We start from the raw sequence: 6,786 nt of genomic DNA, 5'->3' as shown, positions 1-6,786 counted from the left end.
ACCACTTTAAAGCATTTTGAAGTGCATTCTTCTAATAAAAAATCTAATAACTTATTTTCTGTTACGTATAACCGTATGATGATAACAAATTAATATTCTATGTCTATTCCAGGTCTAGAAAATGTAAGTTTGAGTCAGCTATTTTTCAGCCTTCATTCTCACCTAGTTCCTTTTTTTTTTCTTTTCAAACATGAAATAATATTTTTTTGTTTAGAGTAACCATATGGCCAAATATTAATATTCTATATCTTTTCCTGGTTTATGTTCTTTTCTGTAAATTTTACCATGTTTTTTCTTCATAAAACCTTCCTTGGAACTATATGAATATGAGAGAAAAAAATTGTTATTCCATGTCAGCTTGTCAGCTGTTTTCTGTTATACCACGGTTTATGTCGCGGCCCACGCCGGAAACGATATACAAAGTATCCTAGCTCTAAGCTTCCTCCTCACAAATTTTCTGCCAAATCGGTCCGGCCGTTCTTCACTTATTAATAGTGTAACTGACACGACTTTCTTTTATATATGTATATGGAAATATGTATTTGTATAAATACAGAATAATATTTTATCTTCACGGAAGCAACTCTAGCAGTATGTGATTTTAATGACCCATTCCCTATCCAGGAATCCCACATAAGCATCGACAGTTTCCCAATAGTTATGTTCTTGAAAAAAAGGCCTTTAAATTTTTTTGAACATTAAGAACCTGCTCTCAATATAACAAGATAACGCACAACATTCTCTTATTGAAGGCACAGGGTCTGATATATTTTCTATTGTAAGGAAAATGTAACTGGGACTTAGCGTTGGGGTCGTCTATTATTTGTCATACGATTGAATAAGCATGAAATCGAAGTGCTTGGCTTACTCCATGGCTTTATCCATCACCTTCTCGTTGACGTTATGTGTGTGTTTTTTTTGTCCATTTGTATAGCTTTTTCTTCAATTGAACTTCCCAGATACATCATCAAAATCCACTTGAATAGAAAGTGTACTGAGGCACAAGCACATATAGAAACCAGCTCAACTTACATTCCTATACCTATAGATACACCAATCATTCGAAAGCAAGTAGAAGGAGAAAATTTATCTGAATACCATTGGGAGGAACTTGAAATGTGCTGGAGCTCCTACCTCTTAAATTTAGCAGATGCTCGAGTGCCAACACTCACTCTTTTCGTTTCTTCTTCTCTCTAACACCATCAGGAAACTGGTCTCGCGGAACCTTATTGAATTTCCAACTTGAGGCCAGCCACCTCTTGAAGATTAAATTTATTGCAAGAAATGCATTCTTCTTTTGCTTTTTTTTTTTTTCTTTTTGTATTGTGACTTCACTGTAGAAGGCTTTTAAGGGCTTTTTGCTCTGCCATTATGCCATAAATCACGTGGACTTCCCGTTTCAATGTCTTCAGTCTTCACCCTCGTCGGTCGTCTCACTCACAGTTGAAAGCAGAGGTATAATGGCATCGTATTAAAAATTGGCGTCTAGGATATCGTTTTATGATCGTTAGCCATAACGAGAAACAAATTTGTAGGAACCATTAAGAAAACAATAAAAAGCTTTCCATCTCGCAAAAAAAGAGAAAGAAAATAAGAAAAATAAAAAATTCGAAATTGGTTTATTTCACCAATGAACCATTTCATCAGAAGCTTCATAAACATGATAAGGTTAAGGTCATAATGAAAGCAATTTCCGTTGGAGATTCCAGTATTCTTGCCGGAATTTGCAATTAAATTAGAATTATAGAAGTTATGGTGCTGCTATTATTGTTCCAGATTCAATTGGAATGAAAGTCCAGCAATTCAATGAACTGAACATTTTTTATTATAATCACCTTGAATCGAAGTTGAAACTATGAACTGCTTTATTGTTTCGAAAATTTTTATTTTGGAGCTGATTTTCAAGGCAAATAAAATTTTGTTGCTGATTGAGTTGGAAAAACTTGAAAGACGTAGTTCAATTCTTGGCGATGTTGGTCGCCTTGAAAAATATCGAAGTTGAGATTTGTTAAGGAAACACTCTTCAGGGAGAAAAACAAAGACACTTGTGCAGAGCATAAAATTTTATGTTATTGCACACTTATGTACATGATAGCAGTTAAGTGGTGATGATAATGAGATGGCAGATAAATTTTGCGTTTTTCTTTGTATTTAAGAAATAAACATATTTCATAAAATCTGTAGATAAAGTTTTGTACTTACAAAATAATCGCGAGAAGTTCATTCAAATAAAAATAAAAATAAAGATAGTACCAAAATGTTTAGGAATCCTCTTCATGTGAAAAAAAGAGTGCTTGAAAGACGCTACTGTCACTTTCATGATGTCCGGAAAAGTATGTCGCACGGGGTCGCGGTGGTTTTGAAAACGGGGCAGGTTTTATAAAAATGGACCCCAAAAGTAATGATGCAGATTTATTCGAAATGATCTCAGGATTCCAAATTTGTAAATTTCAAAATCGTACCTGATCCCTTTTTTGAGTTACAGGCATTATACCTACATACATATATATACATTTGACTTAGAATGGGAAAAAAAAATTCAACAAAAAACAAAATCACATTATAATGTCCTATACCTTTTTGGAAAGCTAAAATATACTCCTTGAATTTGATGTTGATTGAGTAAATAGTTTTTGAGAAATTTAATTTTAAAGTTATTATTTTAGAAAAAAATATGTGGTGGAAAATGTAGGTACCATTTGGGATGGTTAAAGTTAATGAATGTATAAGTTTATTTTTATTGAATTTACAATTATTCTTGTCCTTTTTTAGTACCAAGATCAATTTTTTAAGCGACATTCATGCTTTTTCATAAAATAAAAGTGCTTAGGTAGAACATAACAGCTTATGTTTAACTTAGTTGGATTTGGGACGTAGTTTGCATTTCGTGCAAACCGATATGTGGAACATAGGGTTTTATGTTATACTTAAAAACTTATGAGCAAATGGGCCTTAATTTCATAAAGTCAATGAATATAAAAAAGATTTTAATCTTCTTCACTTTTATATTTAATTTTGTTTTTTTTTTTTCAAAAAAATGAAAATCGTATAGATACCTTAAAATTCATACATAAAAATTAAATTTAACGCGCTTCATATTATATAAGTAATGTAAGTGCACTTTAAAATTCCTATCGTGCGTCAGTTTTACTCTTTAAAGCTGCGATTGTCAACTGACATCAAAATGAAACAACGTTGATGTTAAACTGACTGCAATGTCCCATTTGCATTACACAGACATTCACTGATCCGCACAAGGGACACATAATGGCATCACGCGGACTTGTGACATTTTTATCGCGCATTTTTTTTTTTTTTTTTTTTTATTAAACAATTTCTGTGCCAAAAAATGTGTGCGTAACTCTATAAAGCCTGCAGATGGTGTTGCTAGCCTAGAGCGCTAGAGCCTCCCTCCCAAAAGCTTTGCTGTTTAAATTAACCTCATAAAATTCAGAGAGAATTCTACTTGTGGGAAGGCCCAGGTCTGAGTTCGTATATAAAAAAAATGGGTATATGTATGTAGTTGAAATCCAATGGCAAATGCAATGGCACTTTATGGACGTAAATTACAAATAAAACGGAAGAACAGAATTTAAGGGCGAACAAAAAAAATCCGGATCAGGATCAACTGTTTGGTAGAAGCTTGGGCGGACATTTGTAGGTATGTGAAGGTACTGATGTGTACATCAGTATATCCATTTGGCTGATGTTGTTATCTGGTACACATTCACCACTTTTATGGTATTACAATTAGGCTTTATACTGTTGAACCCATGAGTGCAGATATCTGAGGAGAACGTTCACTCGCATGATTAAAATAGAATTGCAGATTGGTTACCACAAAGTAGAAATATGAATAAATATAGGGTTTCGCAATACCTATTATTGATTGAAAAATTGCATTTGATGGTGTTAGTATTTGTGTTATCGATTAGTGCCAAATGAAAGTTAATAATCAATTTATCACAGGTGAGCGTCCAAGCTTTTAATTAATTTTTTATTTGCATAACATTAATATTAGGACAAATAAACTTTGAGCGAGTAAAGCTATAAGTTAAATAAATTATATTTGGCTTTGTTTTGGCTTTTACTAGAGGAACATTGTAAGTTCATATCTTATTTTATGAGTCATGACACTTTTGCCTAGCCATCAAATTTCGTGTTTAATTTGTTTAAGCACGAATTTGACAGCTAGAACGCTTCTGAGAAGAGAAATTCTCTCCTCGATTCCAAATCAGAGTTCATATCAGTTCATTCACTCACATGTCAAAAAAAAACACTCAATCAATGTTTTTTTGTTTTTTATTTAACAATTTATTGTTTTCTGAAACTTGAATTAATTACAAATCAAAAATTGATCCAATAATGAATAAATCATCATTTTCTTCGAACATTGGATTATAATTTTCCAACTCTAACGCCATGACTTTCATTTGTAAGAAAAAAAAGTAATAAAATTTAAAATATTTAGCATTTGAAATTTCACAGAAATAAAAAAATAATAGAATTGAGTGGAAGCGATTTGACCTGTTCCATTCGATTTTAGAATGAGTCAATTGTTGAGTGAAACCAATCGAAAACGACATTAGTTTATTCTAAGTTGTTAAAAAATATTTATGTTCAACTTAGCAATGTTTTACTTTCATGCGAGAAATCGCTGAGAACTTAAAATTTGAATGTCAAATCGATACAAACGTCAGTTTTTGAGCAATTAAGTTGAAAATTTTCAATAATATTTTTCAATACAATAAAATAAGGTGAAAAAGGGGGTAAACCTCGGAATGAATGCTAACAGAAATTTTTTTTTGCTCAATATCTTCGTTTTGGCATTCTATAACATACCTCAAAGGTCTAGAAAAATCTCATGTCCGCAAGTCGCGATTTTCAAAGCGCGAATGGAGAATTTTAAAATTAGCAATAATAGACAATGGTATTATATACACATTATGATACATGACTTCGAGGTATTTTTTAATGCTGATGCCAAAAAATCTAAAATCAAGACAATCGGACGTCTCTGAAAAAAGTTATACCTGTTTTTCATCTGTCAACCCATATTATTATAACAGTTGCAAACTTACTACCAAAAAACCCTTAAACATTATGGTAGAAGGACCAAATTTTGCATGAAGATTTTCATATCCATTATCATTAAAAATCAAAACAATGCAATAAAAAAAACATTCATGTCTATGAAAAATTGGTATTTTTTGAGAAAAGGGCAAATTTTGAGATATGCACTAAAAAACATCCTGGTACAATCTTGGAATTAGTGCTAATATGCTAATTTTTTTGTTTCTATCTTTGTTTTTAGATTTTTTACATAAGTTATAGAATAGCCAATTCTATAACTATATGTAAAAAATCTAAAAAAATCTCATGTCCGCAAGTTCTAATTGGCATCAGCATTAAAAAATACCTCGAAGTCATGTATCATATGTGTATATAATACCATTGTCTATTATTGCTAATTTTGAAATTCTCCATTCGCGCTTTGACCTTGAAAATCGCGACTTGCGGACATGAGATTTTTCTAGACTTTTGAGGTATGTTATAGAATGCCAAAACGAAGATATTGAGCAAAAAAATTTCTATTAGCATTCATTCCGAGGTGAAACCCTTATTTGACTGGATTAATTGTTATTTTGTGGTTTTTTATTGCAAAAATTAATTAAATACATAGCTCAGGGAAATTAGTCAAAATATGGGCATGAAATCGCATTTTTCGCGGGACAAAATTTTTTTCATGGAATGTGTTCGGGTGGTTGTCCTTATCATAAAAGTCAATTTGTTGGGATAATTGGAGGTTGGGAACAGCCGCCATCTTGGAAAAGAGATTGGTATCGTTTTTATTGAATAGCTCCATTATTAGGTATTCATTTTAACAAAAAATGACAAAGGTAAGACTTATTAATAATAAAATTATCTAAGAAATGATATACAAAACAATTCCGTGAGTTGATTAAATAAAATTTTCAATTTTCAATTCAATTCAATTTAGTTTATTGAACTTGTTATTTACAATTGACTTAAAATTAACTTATTTCTAAGATACATTGGTTGATATAAAATTTTGTTGGCACAGAAGGGGCCTAACCTTAAACAATGACTAAGTTATAAAATATAGATAAATATTATACATGGATAAACTTAATTTAAAAAGTCTGCTGACTAGGTTGTCCTCGGGGTGTTCAGACCCGGATGTCCAGTTGTGGGGTTGGTTGAGTTGGGTTGGTTTGATTGGCGTTTAGCCACGATAGTATGCCGACTGGGTGTCGGCGTAAAAGTTAACTGCTTCTTCGTTGTCCATTGAAATTATGTTCTCGTCCAGTATATCCAAAGCGCAAAGGTACCTAGGTTCCGGATGTCGTTGTTGGGCTATCATTCTTCTCATCAGCTGATTGGGGTGGTTGGCGATATTTCCTACAAGTATCTTCGCCGATCGCAGTAGATACTTGTCCAGTGGTATGATTTTTGCTTCCTCGTAGAGTCGCTTGTTGCTGTAGTATTTTTGTCGCTGTCGATCGAAGTAAAGTCCGGTGCACATCCTCAGTATTTTTCTCTCGAACATTTGTAGTTCCTTCATGGCAGTAAATAAAATTTTATAGTTGGTCAAAGTGCAGGTTTGTATCGCAAGGTTGGGACAAAATGACATTTTTTCATATATCTGACGAACTTTTGATTTGTTTGGATAATTTTTCAAGAATGAATTGTAGTACTTATAATTACCTATAAAATGAGCCCACAATCATTATTGTCACCATCGTATTGTAGAAGTAATCTAAC

General features: G+C 32.3%; 1 long non-coding RNA gene across 1 annotated transcript; it reads right to left on the bottom strand.

The window, feature by feature from the left end:
- Positions 1-272: 272 nt before the first annotated feature.
- Positions 273-1,952, bottom strand: LOC129908222 (uncharacterized). The gene is made up of 3 exons (XR_008771237.1): positions 1,629-1,952; positions 1,099-1,568; positions 273-1,042 (listed from the first exon to the last, which is right to left on the bottom strand). It is a non-coding gene; the product is annotated as an uncharacterized LOC129908222 (long non-coding RNA).
- Between the last annotated feature and the right edge of the window lie 4,834 nt (positions 1,953-6,786).

Source organism: Episyrphus balteatus, chromosome 2 (assembly GCF_945859705.1).
Source record: "Episyrphus balteatus chromosome 2, idEpiBalt1.1, whole genome shotgun sequence".
NCBI classification, from domain to species: Eukaryota; Metazoa; Arthropoda; class Insecta; order Diptera; family Syrphidae; genus Episyrphus; species Episyrphus balteatus.
The sequence above is the reverse complement of the archived record's forward strand: the minus strand, read 5'-3'. Positions and strand labels throughout refer to the sequence as shown.